This window comes from Lissotriton helveticus, chromosome 11 (assembly GCF_964261635.1).
Source record: "Lissotriton helveticus chromosome 11, aLisHel1.1, whole genome shotgun sequence".
NCBI classification, from domain to species: Eukaryota; Metazoa; Chordata; class Amphibia; order Caudata; family Salamandridae; genus Lissotriton; species Lissotriton helveticus.
In genome coordinates, this window is record NC_136072.1 from 263,400,732 (window position 1) to 263,420,901 (window position 20,170).

Consider the following 20,170-nt stretch of genomic DNA (forward strand, 5'->3'; position numbering starts at 1 on the left):
AAATCATTTAAAAACAGTTTAAAAAACAAGGAGAGAAAAAATGTTCTTTTGAAATATGACTTTTGTTTTAAAGTTCCGCAAATCACAGTCCTAAATGAGTTCGATCATAATCATTGAACTACTACAAGCGTACTCAGAAGGCCATGATTTGTTATTGAAAGTGTCAGTTTAAGGAATTTTGTTGAATGAAAGGGGAAAATCAAAATTCTTTCCCAGCACACGATGAGCCAGATTTAGATTAAATGTCCTGGCTGGAAGACGCAACATCATCGCTGCCTGCTGCCGTAGGGGACAAACATTGTAATACCTCGCATAGCACGTCAAGGGTGCATAGGTAAAATTTAGTGCTACCAACAGCTGGTGGAGAGGCAGCCGGTGCTGTAGTTGATACCTCAGTGCCAATGGTGGAGCGGAAGTACAGCTCAATTGAAAAGGGCACCTGCGGATCCTTGAGGAATGCATTTGTCAAGATGGGAATACGCTGAGGACATAGTCACGCATGGGACTGCAGTGGTTCCAGCTTGAAGTCTAAGTCCGCTGGCGTCTCCATTTATGTGTCAGACAGATGTCCAACTCGCATTCTCCTCCGCAAAACAGGTATCGGAAAACAGGTACGATGCAGTCCTCAAAGACTGGTCTGAACAATAGGAACCAAGAAGCACTTAGTTCTCGAAGGCGAGGTGCACCCAGATGTACCATGCGCTCACGGTAATACCTCTCCAGAAGAGCTTTTGCCATTTCGATGGTGGTTATGCCGTCCATTGTGTAGCAGGTAAACGACAATCAGGATTCCAGCTATTGCGAGCAGGATCAGAGGTAGACCCCCGAAAATGCTTCCAAATACTGAGTGTATAAAGTTTGGAATAATTCCAAGGATTGTCTGGAAAGTGCTAAGGAATCCTGACCCTAGGGTCTTAAAAGTGTGTACAATACCACTCATATCTGACATATTAAAGATACGACCCATCATTTCTACGAAATGTAAGGGGCAGTTTGTACGTATAAGCACCTGTATCTCTGTCGAGGTCCTTGCGACTTGAAGTTCAAAGGTTTCTCGAGCAAAGGTTAAGGGTACGGTCTGCTACAAAAGCATGGCTTTCATTCTGCTCAAATATATATAGGCCATAGTGGCGCCTCCCTGACTGTATTTGTCGGAGGAAACAATACTTGCATATAGCAAGTAACCCTGGTGTTCACAGTAACCAGATAGGCGATGCCCGGAAGCATACCACAGCAACCTTGATCATTCAGCATCAAGTAACTCCCACTCGAGAGTAACTCGAACACCGGTGTAATCACGGCAACTGGAGTTCCTTTCATGTGGCAAGACAGATTCGCTATTGAACCATTACATGCTCCGTGCAAAACAATATCTTGGCACATGACAGAACTGCTTAAAGTGTTCTTGCAGTTTGTATCACTAAGAAACACCTCACGGTTCCCACTCCAGCATCGAAATCCATATGGTAAATCCCAGGAATCATTAATGTATTCTTTACCCAATTTTTCATATTTGCCTGTCTGCCTTTGCTCAAGGCAATAGTGAAATTGAAAGGTTGTGACAGGGAGAGTGATTTGGCGGTGAAGTAGCCATTCTGTTGATGGTAATTCCGCCACTGTGAATGGTAGCCTATCCAGTTTTTCAATTTGCAGCATTGTATATTTAGCTTCTCTTTGTGTCATTTCTCTATGTGTATCTGTTAACTTGTATTCTGAAAACAGAGACATACTGTTTATAAAACGCCAAGGCACAAATCCTGCACGCAAAGATTGCAGCTTCCAGATTAATAACATATTAGAACGTAACTGAGATTGGCCGTGTTGTAATATGGCTAAATCCTGTTCCAGTATGTCAATAGCAGAAGATACAATGTTGCCCAATGTATATATCCTGGAGGTCAAAGTTGTTAACCCATTATCTACCACAGCTAAAGCTTTTTCTAAGTTTATACGGTCTATTTCCCGTATTCTCTCTGCGGCTTCCTGTTGGGAAATCTTCCAGTTTCCTTATAGGCAGCATAAATGCCTGCATATATGAAACAATTTTGACATTGATTCCTGGGTCCTTGTAAAAATTCTCTAAGATCCATGTTGTGTGAGAGTAAAGATAAGTGTTGTTTCACTTCAGCAAGTGTTGAGATTTCTAGCCAATCGAGGCACAACTTCCCAAAACTATAGGATGTCACTACCCCTGGATGTTCTCTCTGTACATAACGTGGGTCTGGCCTATGGATACTTCGGTGATGTTCAGGAATCTTTTATGACATATGTTCGTGTCTAAGGGCCAAACCACCCACTCCTTCAAATTTGGGTCTGTTCTATTGGACTTTAGTATGTCATTTACTGTTCCCCTTCTTTTATAGTTGAATTCTGCAACCCCTGTGTTGGTGTTGGAAACCTAGGAGTGTTCAGGTCCTTGTTCTTAGCCAGACCAAAACAGGATGTCTGTTACACAGTATCATTTAACAAGAATTTGCAATGCAATAGGTCTCGCATTAGGAACGTTTGAGCTATTGGTATTGTAAATGACACATTTTGTATTTATGTGTTGTTTTTGAAAATAGCTAAATTAATAGCTTTGTCATTTACAATGCCAATAGTTTTAGCTTTCGCAAATGTGACACCTATAGCATTTGTAATGCAATATGTGTTGTATTTACGTGACTTAGATGTATTGATATTACATATAACAATGGCTTATATTTTTTTAATAATTAATACTTAAATAAAAGGTATTGTAATTTATAATGGCAATTGCTTACACTTTTGTAAATAACTTTTGTGAAGATTATGTTCAGTGTATTTTATTGTGACGAAAATCCAAGAACAGAAGTGAAATTTTAACATCTTTTTGTGACATTTGTAATAAAGCTTGAAACATTGAGAGAACATATTTGAACCAGTTGTCGTTGAATGGTTGCACAGATTGCTGCTGTGGTGGCGCTGAGTGATGTTGTGGTGGCGACGAGTGATGCTGTGGCGTTCAGTGATGCTGTGGTAGCGCATAGTGATGTTGCGGTGCCCCTGAGTGATGCTGTGGTGGTGCTGAGTGATGCTGTGGTGATGCGATAGATAGAGTGAGTGCGATAGATAGATTGAGTGAGTGCGATAGATAGATAGAGGGAGGGCAAAAGATAAAGGGAGGGAGGGCAATAGATAGAGGAAGGGGGGCGATAGAGGGAGGGCGATAGATAGATAAAGGGAAGGTGATTGATAGTGTAAGGGAGGGCCATAGATAGAGTGAGGGCGATAAATAGATAGACAGATAGATAGATAGATAGATAGATAGATAGATAGATAGATAGATAGATAGATAGATGGATAGATAGATAGAGGGTGTTAGATAGATAGACAGATAGATAGAGTGAGGGCGATAGATAGATATTTTATTTATTTATAAAGTTTTATATAGCGCGAACTGGGCGATGGATAGAGTGAGGGCGATAGATAGATAGATAGATAGATAGATAGATAGATAGATAGATAGATAGATAGATAGATAGATAGATAGATAGATAGATAGAAAGATAAAGTGAGGGCGATAGATAGATAGATAGATAGAGTGAGGATGATAGATAGATAGAGTGAGGGCGACAGATAGATAGTGAGGGCAATAGATAGAGTGAGGGTAATAGATAGATAGACCGAGGGCGGTAGATAGATAGATAGATAGATAGATAGATAGATAGATAGATAGATAGATAGATAGATAGATAGATAGATAGATAGATAGATAGATAGATAGATACATAGATAGATAGAGTGAGGGCAATAGAGTGAGGCGGTAGATAGAGTGAGGGCGATAGATAGATATTTTATTTATTTATAAAGTTTTATATAGCGCAAACTGGGCGATGGATAGAGTGAGGACGATAGATAGATAGAGTGAGGGTGATAGATAGATAAAGTGAGGGCGATAGATAGATAGAGTGAGGGCGATAAATAGAGTGAGGGCGATAGATTGATAGAGTAAGGGCGATAGATAGATAGAGTGAGGGCGATAGATAGATAGAGTGAGGGCGATAGATAAATAGATAGATAGATAGATAGATAGATAGATAGATAGATAGATAGATAGATCGATTGAGTGAGGGCGATAGAGGGAGGGAGATAGATAGAGTGAGGGCGATAGATAGATAGAGGTGTAGAGGGAGAGGTAGAGAGAGGGGTGTAGAGAGAGAGAGGGGTGTGTAGAGAGAGAGAGGTGTAGAGAAAGAGAGGGGTGTAGAGAGAGAGGGGTGTAGAGAGAGAGGGGTGTAGAGAGGGGTGTAGGGAGAGTGGGGTGCAGAGAGAGTGGGGTACAGAGAGAATGGGGTGCAGAGAGAGGGGTGTAGAGTGAGGGGTCGAGAGAGGGGTGCAGAGAGAGGGGTGCAGAGGGAGGGGTGCAGAGAGAGAGGGGTGTAGAGAGGGGGTGTAGAGAGAGGGGTGTAGAGAGAGGGATGTAGAGAGAGAGGGGTGTAGAGAGGAAGGGGTATAGAGAAAGGGGTGTAGAGAGAGAAGGGTATAGAGAGAAAGGGGTGTAGAGAGCGGGGGTAGAGAGAGATGAGGTCTAGAGAGAGAGAGAGGGGTGTAGAGAGAGAGAGGGGTGTAAAGAGAAAGAGGGTATAGAGAGAGTGTGTAGAGAGCTGGGCCCCTGGGGGTCAATTTGACACTAAGAAGGGTGCTAACGGTGGATCAGGGGGTGGGGGCATTCAATGGTTATGGAGCAGATACAAGGGAACAAATCTCATACAGTGGATCCTGTGGGTCAATGTGACACTAAGAAGGGTGCTAACGGTGGGCCCTAGGGGTCAATGACACGATACATATGAACCCAGGATGTGCAGGTTGCACACTGATTTCAGTAGTGAGCTCTTAACTCGCTGAGCTAGATTCTGAGCCATTGGGCTTCCCTGCTCCATCATTTGAAGTGAGTTGTCCTGGATGCTTTCCATGTTATGTGCGTATGAAAAGATTTGCACCGCCTGTAACTACTGCATGAATAGGGATGCTGCTCGTCCCTTTCAAGCTACTTGCGCTTGTTTTAAACACTTTACGTTCGTATGAGCTGATTTGCACGGTCCGTACCTTTCGTCCGACCTGTAAATGAAAAAAAGCAGGTATGACATTACGTGTCCTAGCGCATATACAGACAAACATGCAGAAATCATGAGTGCGTGCAATAATAGCACATTAAAGGTAAACGGTTGGCTTTGCAGACAAAGAGAAGCGCTGTCACACTGTTCCCATCTCCACTCCCAGTGGCTGGGGAGTTAAGAGGTGAAGGGAAGGAGGAGGGCATTGACTAATGGCAGCAACGAGTGAGGAAACAGTGGAAATGACAAGGGGGCAAGGGGAGGAATGCCAGACGGATGTGAGGGGACATGAAGAGATATGCCAGATGGGTGCAAGGGAAGCGGCCAACAGCGAAGAGAAAGAGACGTGTAGCAATAAGCGCTCTGACACCTTCGGGTAAAGTCCGCACTTTATAAAAACACATTAAACAAATAAATAAAAGTAAGGTAGTGATTCCTAATGGTGAGTGTAGGAGGGAGCCTTGTGGCAGATGTCGAGACCCTTAAAAAGCTGAATTGATATGGGTAAGCAAAGATTTGAGTGGAAACGTATTCAAGAGTACGTGCGGGATGGAATGGGATAACAAGCTCTCAGCATTGCTGTGGCGGGGGGGCGGGGGAGCTGCAGCCTTTGAAGTCTGATGCCTAGGCACAGACAAATGGTGGTGCGCAATGTGCACGCGGGGAAGCGGCAGCCTTTGAAGTCTGATGCCTTGAGGCACAGACAAATGGTGGTGTGTGAAGTGGCTGGCATGCACGCGCCTGTCTCACATGAACTGTATGGGATCCGCAGCCGTTTTGGTAGACTTTTCTTTCCATTACTATAATTCTCGCCAGCAATGCGCAATCGCATTGGCAGACGAGACCTAAAAAGATCATCTGCAGTGGAATGAGGCATGCTCTAAATAGTGCCTCTGGAATTGCCAGTCCCTCAAACCCCAAATTGATTTCGAATCAATTTCGTCTTTCCAAAGGTTGAAACCCTGTTGGTGCAACCTTATAGTAATACGAGACTGGATCGGTTGTGTTAAACCCTGAAAAGTATAAACATTTCTGGGCAAACGCTTGTGAACTACTTTTTGGTGGTGTTGGGCAATGTACCCACTGATGGTACTCAAAAACATTCCTAGCTGAAATGGATTTGTGCAGGAAATGATTACCATAATGTTGGTAACAGTACAATGTGTCATAATCTGAAGAACCCTCTAACATTTCATTATTATTAGAAAATGCAGCAGCAGTACTTGAGGTAATGATAACACTGTGAGAAAGTGGCTCTATATTAACCCACGGAGTAGGCGTAGTGTTGCCTCCTACGCATTTTGCGTAGACAGCGTAGCCGGCAACACTACGCCCACTCCGTGTGCGTAGCCGAGTCGGCCGCCACCCGCCTCCCTCCCGCCCTCCCCACAATACATTATTTAAGCAAAATACCCTTAATAAAGCAATTTTAAAGCATTTACCGTGTCCGGGGCTCGTCCGGGGCTCCCTCTTGGAATAGCATCCCTTCATAGATACCAATGCGCATGCGCGGGCGGCCGCGCATGCGCATTTCTCGGGAGAAATGCGCATGCGCGGCCGCCCGCGCATGTGCATTGGTATCCATGATGACGCGATTCCAAGAGGGAGCCCCGGACGAGCCCCGGACACGGTAAATGCTTTAAAATTGCTTTATTAAGGGTATTTTGCTTAAATAATGTATGTAGAGGAGAGCGGGAGGGAGGTGCGTAGTGGGGCTACGCGGAGTGCGGGAGTGGGCGTAGCTTCTCGCCCACTCCGCGTAGCTACGCGGAGCCCCACTACGCCCACTACGCCCGGGCTTACTCTATATATACTGGACCAGAATGAGGTACAGTGTGTATAGAGTCCACCAACCCCAGAGGTATAACAGAGGTTAAAGCCAGGTGTGACCTTACTCTCTAAAGTGGTAGCTTGGTCGAGCAGTAAGGCAGTACCAGAGGAGAGTGTAAAGCATTTGTTGTACACACTTAGGGCCCGATGTAGGTAAATGGCATTTACCGATTCGTAAATACCGAATTTTACCGATTCGGTATTTACAAATCGGTAAATGCTATGTAGGTATTTTTACCGATTTTTTTACCGAATCTGTAACATTCAGTAATTACCAAATCGGTATTTACTGATTCGGTAATTGCCATTGATTCCTATGGGCCTTGAGGCCCATAGGAACCAAGGTCAATTACCGAATCGGTAAATAACGATTCGGTAAAATTACCGAATTTACAAGGGGGACAGGGTGTCACTTTGACACCCTGTTGCACCCCTGAGTCAGGCTTGTGTGCCATGTGACACACATACATGCCCTCATGGCATGTATGTGTGCCACATGGCACAGGTGTACATGCACAGATGTGCATGTACGCAGGAATTCGTTATTTACCATGCAACAGTATTACATGGTAAATAACGAATTCTTAGGGGCCTGTGGCACTGTTTCCAGAAAAGATTCGGTATTTTACGGAATCGGTAAATTTACCGAATCGGTACAATATAGGCCCCCTACATCACAATCACCACATACCGGTCGGTAACGGCCGAAATCGGCCCTTACCGACCGGTATTTGGTGACCTACATCTGGCCCTAAGTCAGCAAAAGATTTCACACACTCAAAGACTGAACTCCAGGCCAATTGTTTTTATATCAAAGATATAGCTGTTTTATTTCTAGAACCAACAGGTATCAAAATATACTCTTCTCAATGTGAAGGGTCTCAGGTGAGTACTTTGCAGAAAGGCAATAAACTTTGTAAACACAATAGGTACAGGGGTTGCAGTAGGCAAGAGAAGATTGCGAAGATCAAAGCTAACATCTCTTCCGTATCTTCGCCACCCCCTTCCCCTGCTCTCCCTCCGTCCTCTTCTTCTCTTGACCAGTTTCCTCCTATTTCTCTTGACTCCTTTCTTGCTCTTCTCCAGAAAGTGAAGTCAGGGTCCCTGGCTGACTGTGCTCCAGCTCGCATTCTGAGAGAGCTCTTCACTCACTGCCCTGATCCCCCCCCTTTCCCTTTTCAATGCCTCCATCTCCTCAGGTCTAGTCCCGAAATTTTTTAAATCGGCCACAGTTTTCCCCATCTTGAAAAAGTCTGGTTTAGACCCCTCCATCCCGTCCAACTTCAAACCCATTTCCCTTCTTCCTTACCTTGGGAAGATCCTGGAGAGCTACATCACCACCTGTCTCTCCACCTTCATTGAGGACAACCATCTTTTGGCCTCCCACCAAGCGGGTTTCCGCCTGGCCCACTCTACTGAGTCAGTGGTCCTGTCCGTTCTAGATGAGCTAAAGAGCAAGGCTGATTCCAACTTACCCCAAGCCTTGGTGCTCCTTGATCTGTCCGCTGCGTTTGACACGGTCGACCATTCCATCCTTCTCGGCCGTGTCTGCACAGCGGGCGTTCAGGGCACTGCCTTCTCTTGGCTCGCCTCCTTTCTTAAAGAACGGACTCAGGCGGTCCATCTTTCTGGCTTTACTGCCCCCACCCGCTTGATTCCATGTGGGGACCCCAAGGTTCCTCCCTGTCCCCTCTTCTCTTCAATATTTATATCTACCCCCTTATTGTTTCTCTTCTTGACATGGGGGTCTCCGTGTACAATTATGCGGATGACCTCCAGTTAGTATTTGATATTTCCTCTCCCTTGCACTCCTTACCTAAATTCCACTCCACTCAAGTTTTCATCTCTGAGTGGAAGAATCACAATCAACTTAAGCTTAATCTGGACTAGACTGAGTTGGTCCTGACTGGCTCTACCACCTCCCCTTGGTCGGCCGCCTTATGGCCTTCCACCTTCGGCCCCCCGCCCGTACCGGCGGCCTCTGCAAAGACCTTGGGCATTAAAGTCAGTCGGGACCTCTCTATGCATGCCCAGATTAGCTCAGTTGTTTCTTCTTGTTTTCTCTCTCTCCGGATCATCCGGAAAGTGTCCCGTTTCTTTTCTTCTGGTGCTCTTAAACTTATTATTTTGGCCACATTTCTCTCCCGCCTGAATTACGGGAATAGCCTCTACGTGGGCATTCCGGCCTACGAACTACGCCGTCTCAGGCTATTCAAAATCAGGCCGCCCGTCTTATCCACCACCTTCCCAAGTCCCTTCACATCACTCCTGTTTTGAAATCCCTTCACTGGCTCCCCATCTGCCAGAGATCCCTTTTCAAGATGGGTTGTTTGGCCTTCATGGCTCGCGCCCGCACTGCCCCGGCTTTCATTAATTCCCTTATCACTCCCTATACTCCCAGTCGCGCCCTTCGTTCCTCCAATCAGTCTCTTCTTAATGTTCCGCGTTTCCGCAGATCCAAAACCGGAGGCACTAGATTCTCGGTATTAGCCCCTCGCTTCTGGAACAGCCTTCCACTGTCCATCAGATCTGTCCCAGTCTATTCACAATTCCGTAAGGCCCTTAAGACCTTCCTGTTTTCCCAAGCGTATTCCGGCTGATGTCCTCACGGTAGAATCCCATTCCCCCCAGTCCTCTACCTTAGCGCCAGGAAGCCGCTTGGTCGCAGTGCGCTTTATTAAGTACTTTTCAACTTTCAACTTTCAACACAATTCTTCACACAATTTAGCATTGAACTCAATGGATTTTTTAATATAAACACAGTTGATTACGTTGTAGATTACTTTGGTAATTCCAGGACTGGCTCCTAGATTCAGTCCTGGGGTCTAAGCTGAAAACAGTTTAGCGAAAACGTTTTAGGTACTGCAGTGATTTTTCAGGAATAAAAAAGCTATTTTAAAAGTTCACAGTTAGAAACTTTTCAACAGAAATTTGGCAATGTTATCCAATGGGAGAAAATACAGGTTGCAGGCAAAGTATGATCTTGTTGCTTTTGTAATCCGTTACTGGGCTCCTGGGACCAGCACTGGGGTCTCAACTTAAAACAGGTAAGTAATTACGTTTCAGTATATCGTAGACAGAAGAAATTTCATAGAAAAGCAGACAATGGATTCCTATGGAGAAAATACAAGTTACTAGTAAACCCGCTAGGGATTACTTTTGCGGTTCACTACTGGGCTACAGGGTACACTACTGGCTCCTCTCCTGATCACAGGTGAGTATTTTGGAATTCTGATGATTTTATATGAATATTTTAAGTTTTCAAAAGTAGACAGAAGATTTCTCGAGTCAAACCAGTCAATGTTATTCAGTTATAAGTGAGTTACCGGTTTCCTGGTGAGTACTTGAGTGGTGAAGTTGTGGTTCTGGGCATAGACTCAGGGGTCCCCCAGTGTCAGGTAGGTACAGTTAGTTAACCCTCAGCGGCGCAGGGGCGGCCGGGTCCAGAGGTAGCTAGCAGGCCACGCGGCTGTGGGAGCTGGGCTCCTGGTCACTTGCTCAGGACAAAGGGGGAAGCAGGATAGGACAAAGGTGGCACAGCCAGCGGTACTCGGGCGGCTAGGTGCAGAGTGCTTTTGAGCCATCGGGCACTCAATGTTATCCAATGGAAAAGGTAAAAAGGGAACAAAGGCTGCAGGCTCGGGGGCGGAGTCTCTCCAGGGGCGACCAGCACGTCTAGAGGTGAGTTGGGATCTTGGAGCACAGGTAGGTACCCCAAAGGGAGGCACAAGGGGCTGCCTTGCGCCGGGTGCAGAGGTATCTTTGGGTGTCAGAAAAGCTTACCCTCATCTGGTCACAATTGGGGGGCCCCTGGTTCTGAGTCTGCAGGTGTCTGGTTCGTCGAGGAGGGTTTTTGGGCACCGGACTTCGGGTTCCAGTCGCCGGGGGAACGTCCTCGTGGTCTTGGATCACTCGGGCACAGGCCGGGCTCGGAGGGTGCAGAGTGGGCTAGTCCGGAGCTTCCTTGCTGGCACCAGGGGGGTTGTTGCAGCAGAGCCTCTGCTGATGGGAGTCCCAATCTTCAAGAGGGTCAAGGCAGGCAGGTCCTCTGGATGTCCCAAGGTTGCTGTCCTCTGGAGTCGCCGGAGTTTAGGCAGGAGCAGGTTCCAGGATCGACAGGCCGGTAGGGCTGGGGCCAAGTCAGTTGTTGTCGTCCTGTTGTTAGCAGCTGCACGGCGGGTCTTCTTCTTCTTGATATTCTTTCTTCTTTACTTATCGGGATCTGATGAAGGAAGGTTCAGGGAGCCCCTAAATACTGAATTTAGGGTGCGTCACAGGTAGGGCAAGGGCAGGGACCAATAGGTCCCTGTCCTGGGGTGGGTACACCGCCTAGCCTGCTCCTCTCCTGTGGGAGGGGGGCAGGGGCCCAGCTGTGATTGGGCAGGGCTCCCCATCTTCAAGATTGCCGGAGCCCGGGGTTGTGCTGCACCTCGTCTCCCCTACCTGAGGGGTGGAGTTGGCACAGGCTGCCACCCCCCCTCCCTGACGTAGTTTTTCCCCCAGTCTTCCCGCTAGAGTGGGGGTCAGTTGCTGGGTACAGCAAATGGTCTGGAGAAGCTCACAGAGACGGCATGCCTTTGAAGCTTCCTGCTGCCCATCCTGGGGGGGAGCCCTAGACCATTATGGTGCTGGGGGGTTCGTAATGACAACCTCCCAGCACCATATACTCTTAATGGCATTACTGCACCTGCAGTGCCCAGGAACGGCCCTGGGTACTGTAGGGTCCCAGGGCTCATGCACCTGTGCCCACACCTCTGGCATAGGGCACCCAGCTAGAGGGGTGACTGAAGTATGCCAGGGCAGTGTGTTCTTTTGGCATGACACACAGGGAGCTGTGCCATGTCGACTCTTTGTTTAGTTCTGTACTTAGACACTCAGCCTGCAAAGGCAGTGTGTGGGCATCAGGGTACAGGGCCCCTGAGGGTGGCACAATAAGTGCTGCAGTACTCAGGGGTCTTCTCTGGTCACCATGCCCTGGGTACCTAGGGTACCATTTAGTAGTGGCTGATAGGTGGCCAGAGATGCCAATTGGGTTTTAGTTTCAACACAGTTTCTAGGGAAGGAACACAGGCCCTGGGTACCTGGTTGACAGGAACCTAGGGCACACTCAGTCAAAGTACATCAGCAGTTCAGAAAAAAAGTAGGAGCATACCAGTGCAAGAAACACTTAATGACATTTTAAATACATGATTAATTTTTAAAAGTGTGGTCGTTCCGAATATGTTAAAATCAACCTTGTCCCATACTATACCATCCGGTATAGAAACTGCTGTAATGTTCACTGATGACAAGTCTCTTTGTTCATGATGTGATGATGGATGTGGCTTCAGTAAGATGTTGACCTTTTGGGCTCTGGAACTTTGTTGAAGATAGTGTCCATTAATAAGCATACTAAAAGTTAGTACTAAGCCTAGCCAGAAAAGAAAAAACAATATCCCAGAAATTACCCAGAGTTCAATCCAAGGTGATACCAGGTATGTCTTTTGAAGAAAGAGAAGAAAGTTCTTAAATTGTTGCTTGAACTGTGTTTTGGCTGGCGTAGTTTCTGGCTCACTTGGATCCAGAGATAACGTATCAAAGTTCATGAAATAGCCAGAAGCAGTACGATCAATTGTAGGAATTGCATCTGGATTACTTGAAATATTATTTTCCTCTCGATGAGGCATGTTGATGTAGATATCTGTATTAGGTCTAAATGCAACTTGTGAATTATTCTGATGTTCAGTTTGAATTTGAATGTCAAGTGGAACAAGTTCCATAGCATTGTTGCTCAGTTCTCCATTCCTTACAGGTGGTTCATCAAACGTGATGAGTCTTTCTATTTGAACTTCTTGGATTGTAGCAAGTGGAGGGTTTCTGCTACAGCGGAGTCCACAAGGCCTACTATTCAGTATCGGCCATATAGTGTGGTTTGATTACATTGATTGAGACAAATCTTTTCTCCTTTTTCCCGGCAAGAGGTGGCAAAAGTGCAGTTCTTGTTCCTTGTACTTCAAGGACTGGTACAGGTGTTCTGTATGAAGGTCCAAATTCCTTTTTGTCCGCAATTTTCTCTCTGACAATTTTCCTCTCCAAAACTAAATTTCCCTCAGGATGGTAGAGAGAGGAGTACCGCAATGCTACGCCCGTTCCTTCCATGGCCTCTTTGTAAGCCCTACAGCTAAACGCAGGGCCGCGGTCAGAATGTAACGTGCTAACTGTGTATGTGCCGATAAAGACTCGCAAATCTTTAATAACAGTTTGAACGTAACCCGAGCGCTGAGGCCATACCTATAGGAATCTCGAGCAGGAATCCACTGCAACCATGATATACTTGTAAGCCCCATCTGTTTGTAAGGGGCCGCAGTGGTCCAAATACACACATTCAAGATGTTTGTCTGATTTTAATAATGGCGTCTGCGCAGGGTTTGCTACTGTGGAACCTTTCATCTGCTGGCAGATGTCGCACTTCAAGACATAGTCTTTAGTTTGCTTAGTTAAACCTGGCTACCAATAGCGCTACTTCAGTAAAGAAATAGTCGCTGTAACCCATGTATGCGCAGCGCCTAAACCCTTGTGTGCAGCTAGTATTAAACCTTGCCTACGATCCATATCTGGTATTACTCTATCCCCTATTCCAGGAATTTGAGCATATGGATTGTTTTGTGCATCTAACTTGTAGGAGTATTTGAGTGGAAACTTTTTAGGTACTGCTGTGCTGCTTTTGCTTGAAGCAATGACAGCTACCATAATATCTCCGTCTATTCTCGTTTTTGAACGAGTGAGTGCAGCTACGGAAGCCGTGCGAACAGCCCCCTTTGCGGCTTCATCAGCCAATGAATTGCCCTCAACGTGAACACCATCACGTTGATGACTCAGTCTATGGATCATGTGAGCCCTTGGTATCTCGGTTTTCAACTCTGCTACCTGTTCCCATAACATTTTATGCTTAATTGTGCCACCTTTCGCATCCTTAAAACCCGTTTTTTTCCCAAAGATGTAAATACTCATTGTACAACATATACAGTAAAAGGAATCACACATGATTAGTGTGGGGAATTCTTGATCCGTACTTACAAGTGCCAGTATTAGTGCTTTTAACTCTGCCAACTGAGCAGTGCAGTCTCCTAGAGATTCCGTTTTTGGCAACTAGGATGGAACTTGCCATCACACATGCGACCTTTAGCGATAGCACACGCCAAGCTGTATTGCTGCTTACTTCCTATGGCCGTTTGCGCAGATCCGTCAGTATGAATAATATATTCATACTGATCGAGAGGCAAGAATTCACTTGGTAGAGGATATTCTTGTTCGTATTGCAGGAATGCTTGTGTTTTTAAACTTGGATCAAATCTGTATTCAACGTCTGTTGCAGTAAGAGAATTAGCGCATTGTATCCATCTTGGATATAAGGCTTTCGCATTTGGAATGATGGCCTTTGTAACAGCTTCTAAAGCCGGTACCAGGGTATGACAATAATGCGTTTCCCCTGAGCCAGTGCTCTTTCTCTTGCTACAACAGTCTGAACAGCTGTCAGGATTTTTTCTGTTGAAGTGAAACGCATTTCTGCATTTGTGTACAGGTGTGATTTGTATGCGATTGGTACTGTTTCTCCTTCATTGAACGTGAAGTAAGTGTACCCGCATTGTCCCGCAATTATGTGGATCACCAAGTGGCGTACGTTTACGCGTGTTTGTAAGTGCTTGTAAGCAATCATGTCTTCCTGGAGTGAACAAAGAATATTAGTATGTCCAATTTCTGGCTGAAAAGTCAGGTTTTATTAAGTTGTAGAAAGGCTTTACCCTTTGTACGTAATCTAAAATGTATGTTCTTCCAAAATGTAGGAATCTCAATTTTGATTGTACATTTTTTAATGATTTTGAAGGCTGGAGCAGCTCACACTTTTCTAAAAGGTTTGCAGCTAGACTTTTCTATTCAATTGACAGCTCATATCCCAAAAATAGGACATTGAGGTGGGCTATTTTTGAATTGTTATAGTTACATTTGTAGCCCTCAGTGGCAAATCCAATAATAATGGTGCTTATCCTGGTCAAGTGCATCTCTTAAGTCGTCGTCCGTCAGATAAATATCATCCACATAGGACAACGCTTCATCTAATTTTTGAAGTAACTCTGTTACCCTTGCTGAAAATATCCCAGTGCTATTCTTATACCCTTGGGCTGAAGTACTGGGTTTTTCGGAACCCAGCGGTGCCAGGGAACACACTCCAAGAGTTCGAGTCCTTCCTGTTTCAGACTACAGAAACACAGAGTCTTCTAGGTGAAGTCAAAGATCGAGTTTATTGGCTGCAGCCAGTAACAGGTATCCTAGAAGTGCAACACGGTGTATATTCTCAGGAGACTGCTCAACTTACAAAGCTAGCCATCCCTTTTATACCAAATATTATGCTTTAGGCAAACATTCCTTAATTTACAGTTGACCATTCACATATTTTCACTACAAAGAAAAAGCAGAGTCATGATGACAAGCCCATATGTCAGTTTGTTCAGCCCACAATCAATTACCCGGCAAGGCCCAACATTTTCATCAGATATCGGCGGACCCCTAATAAAAACGGGCACCTCCTCCTCGTAAAGTAAGTCATAAAGTAAGGAACAGAGACAGGTATGTGTAAGATTAGGCATCGTTTGTGTGCGATGAAAGGTTTATGGTATGTTGTGCCTTGATACTAATCTCGATCGGCCACTGGGAGAGGAACTGCCCGAACAGGTTTGGCCTTGGGCAGTAGAGTCAGCTTGCCCAGGTCGTGCAGGAGTCAGCAAAGGTGTACGTGTCCTTCAGGCTCGTTTTTGGCCTTAGTCACCGGCCTATGTGAGGGCAATTACAAAATGGCTGCCAATCACAAAATGGAACCCGAGGGTTCAGGGCGGAATCTCTGTTTTGCAGGGTGATCTTGTGACTCGAATACGATGAAAATACTCGTGCATAGTATACTCGTCATTCTCGGTCTATTGATACTAAAATCGTCATAATACGACGATGTTTATGACACGGGTCAGAATTTTCAGTACCACAGGCCCTCCTTTTGCCCTTACATAGGCAATTAAACTATACTCACGCTAATCTGAGTCCAGGTCTATATTCGTAAAGTCATTGAGATGTTGCTGTAGCATCATCCTATTACTTAGCTCGTCCCTCGATACAGGTTTCCTTACACATGATGTAGCACAGAGGCCACATATAGCAGGAGCACACTGTACGCACAGACAGAACAGGAAAAGAATGGCTAAGACCATCCCAATGACCATTAGAATCCTCCATCCCCAGGCAGATAACAGTTCCCAGAACCATCCCATCAACGACCAGTCTCCTTTATCCACGTGGATAAAGTCGGAGATTTTGTGCAGTTTGGAAATGGCCTGGTACACTGTTGGAGCGTTATCTGGAATGAAAACACAGCAACTTGATTGGATCACTTTACATACCCCACCTCGGTCTGCAAGGATGACGTCTAACGCAACCCTGTTCTGAAGGGTCATAAGACGATCCGACTGGAGCTCAGCAGTCAAGTTACTAAGGGCACCGGCAGTTTCAACTACGGTGGATTCAACCACCCTCGTCAATTGCCTTATGTTCCTGCTGTTAACCATGGGTCCCCAAAATGGCAGAAAACCCTTTACAAAGTCTCCGAATTCTTGTCCTGCAGTGTCTTCTTTGCTGAGGACACCTCTAACTATCCTTGTCTTATGGTAATCTACCGCAGCTGTGTAGGTGGGAGGCAACAGGAACAAAATAAAACATGTGCCATAAAAGTCAGGGGGCAACCATGTATAGGCTCTATCATGACAGATGAAATAGGTACCCCTAGCTGCTAGGAACGAAGGGGAAGTCTGAGACGCAAAAACATACGTCTCGTTGCAGATACTCTTCCCTAGCTGAGCTCTGGGATTCTTGCCATTACCTTGCAGACATAGGTGACCCTGATGGGGTACAATCCAAATCGGGGAGGATCTCTTAGCTTGCTGTTTTTCACTCAGCGTAACTTCATATCCGGTCACGTTCCATCCAATGTATGCTAGTGTCTCATCTCTCGGGATAGTCTCATAGGAAGTATCTTCCCTAATCATATCTACTATGCCCTTAACTAGAGCACTATTCTTAGGATTATCTTTCACAGAACGTAGGGGGTAGACTTCATGTGCGTAAATGAACATTGTTCTGTATGCCCACACAGAACCATTATGGCTAAAAGGCAGGACCAGATAAGGGATACCTTTGTCCGTTGTATGAGGCATAAGGCCACACACCCAACAGTTGGTCGTGTTTATTACTAATTGGTGTTGGTGTAAAAGCTGAACGAAGGAGTTATTAATAAACTCTAATCTCCTAACAGACTCATGTTCAGAAAAAGGGTGGAAAGAATGCGAGGAAACAGTAGGAGGAGGTATGGGCTGTGTAGTGGGTGCAAATGTCACTCGAAAAGAGTATAAAACATATCCTATTAAAAACATCATTACACTGGACAACATAAAAATGCATAATATCAAAAAACTTTTCTTGGTCATCATTCTGCAAATTTTAGCTTTAAAGTTCATCTGTTTGGCAGGTCTCTCCATCTCGAAAAACTCCATCCTCTCTAATTGCTGTTCACGGTGGTAGGGTGTTCTATGCTAAGGAATGCTTCTGTCAGTCCAGGACAACTCCCTTAGACCAACCAGAACCGTCGACCTAACGTCTTCGGCTGCACCCCAAAGACTTGGTCAACCGCGACCCTACAGCTGAACCCGGATGGTGGTTCGAAAAACAAAAATAAAAAAGTTTCTCAGATGAGAGAGCTGCACTTTTGAATATAGCAATGAAAAGGAAAATGTTATTAGTCCATAGTCCTCGGCCTCAGGCTATAGCGTCTTTTTCCAGGTAATGTCTGGTCTTGGAACAGGAGTTCAGGCTCTGTAGTGTGCAATCGGATTGTCGGTGGCACAGCTTCCTGCAAAAGATTGTCACTTTCTCGTTCTCAAATTGTTCCTTTCACACGTGCATCGCTGAAAGGCAGGAAACGAGGCACAGTTTCAGTCTCTGATTCAGCGACACCCTCCTGGACCCACCGGTCGTACGGCAGAGGCAAAGGGGCCCTCTTGCAGTGTACACCGTGGATCCAGTTCTTTTTCCCTTCCACTCGAACGGCTGATCTCGTTGAGAGAAGGACTAGGTGAGGGCCGGTCCAGCGGGGCTGGTCATTCTTTGTCCGCTGGAAATTCTTGACCAGAACCCAGGATCCAGGATCGATAGGATGTCCTGGAGCTTCAGAGACCTGAGGCAGAGTATCGTGAACCTGTTGGTGTAAAGCACGCAATTTAGCCGTCAATTCATACAAGTAGTCAAGCAATACAGGGTGTTCGATCTCACTGAATTTTGTCGGCCTTGGCACTCCCCATATGTTGGCGGAAGGCCGAACACGATTTCATAAGGACTAAGTCCCACTCGCGAATGCACAGTCATTCTTGTTGATAGGAGTGCTAAAGGCAGAGCGTCAGGCCATTTAAGACCCGAGCTCGCTTGAATTTTGGCCAATTTTAGTTTTAGTGTGCCATTGTAGCATTCTACTAGTCCAGCTGATTGGGGGTGATTTGCAGCGTGGAATTTTTGTTGGATACCTAGCCCTTCACATACTTTCTTCATCACTTGACCCACAAATTCACTCCCATTATCACTCCAGACCATTCTCGGCATTCCAAACCTAGGGAAAAATTCTTTGACAAGGGCTTTAGCTGTGGATAAGGCAGTGTTGTCTTTCAGGGGATAAGCTTCTACCCATCTCGAAAAGGCACAAACAACAACGAGTACGTATTTTAAATTGTTGCACCTTTCCATGTGGATGAAATCTAGCTGCAAAACCTCGAACGGATACGTTGGAGGCGCAAAGTGACCAGCTGGAGTTGGGGTTCCCCTACCAGGATTGTATTTCAGACACACCATGCAATTCTTGACCACATTCTCCGCACACTTAGGAATTCCAGCATTTTGCCATACCGGAGCCAACAACTTACAAATCCCTTTCACACTGATGTGAGCCATTCCATGAGCCATTGTAACCACTGCAAGCACATACGCATCGGGTAACAAACATCTCTGATGCTCTGACAATTCAACCCAACAACCATTCGCATCCAATTTACCCTTACTCTCTCTCCACACACTCAACTCTTTCTCTGTAGCTTCAGCTTGAATAGACTTCACACTCTCTATCGTGTCTTCGCACATTCCAACGTCACCAATCCATCTTGCAGGGCCTGCAACATACATTCGACTCATCACATCCCTTGCTGTTTCTTTTGCGACTTCATCAGCAAATGCATTTCCACGACCAACATCATCAGTAACCTTTTTGTGCGCACTGCATTTCACAATCGCAACTTGCAACGGCAAAGTAAGTGACTCGAGAAGCTCATTCACCAACTGACCATGTTGTATCTTAGCTCCATGCGAAGTCAGAAACCCACGTTCTTTCCACAATCGTCCAAAGCTGTGAGCCACACCAAACGCATACTGGCTGTCGGTATATATGGTCACTTTCATTCCTTTTGACAACACACACGCTCTCGTAAGTGCAATCAATTCTGCTGCTTGAGCTGAATTATGTGGGATACGTGCAGCTTCAACAATCGTATGCAGAGTCGTAACAGCATATGCCGCAGTCTTATCTCCATTCGGAAGCTTGAAGCACGAACCATCCACCCATAAGGTACCATCAAACTTCACAAGAGGAGTGTCCTGAAGATCTATTCTCCCTTTCGTTTCTTCCTCTGTCCTGAGAAAACAATCATGCTGTTCAGAAGCATCTGCCTCTGCTACCATCGGCAACAACGTAGCTGGGTACAACGTGTTGCATCTTTTTATGTGCACATGACTCGCTAAAAGTGTCAACTCGTAACCTGACAATCGAGCACTAGTTAAGTGCTGTGTCTTGGTCCTGTTTAACAACGTGTCCACTGCATGTGGAACCATCACAACCAATGTATTATTCATCACTAACCCAGCAGACTGTCGAATAGAAACAGCTGCTGCCGCTGTGGCTCTTAAGCAACTCGGCAACGCTTTAGCTACCGGGTCCAAAGTCTACGAAAAGTACGTGCATGGGCGCTGCTTGTCTCCAAAAGGCTGTGTCAGTACCGATAATGCACAACCTTCTTTCTCATGGACATACAATGTAAAGGGCTTACTGTAGTCGGGGGTACCCAACACAGGAGCCGAACATAATGCATTGCGCAATTCGGAAAAACTTTTCTGACACTCTTCAGACCATGGAAGGGGATTTGGTGTATCTT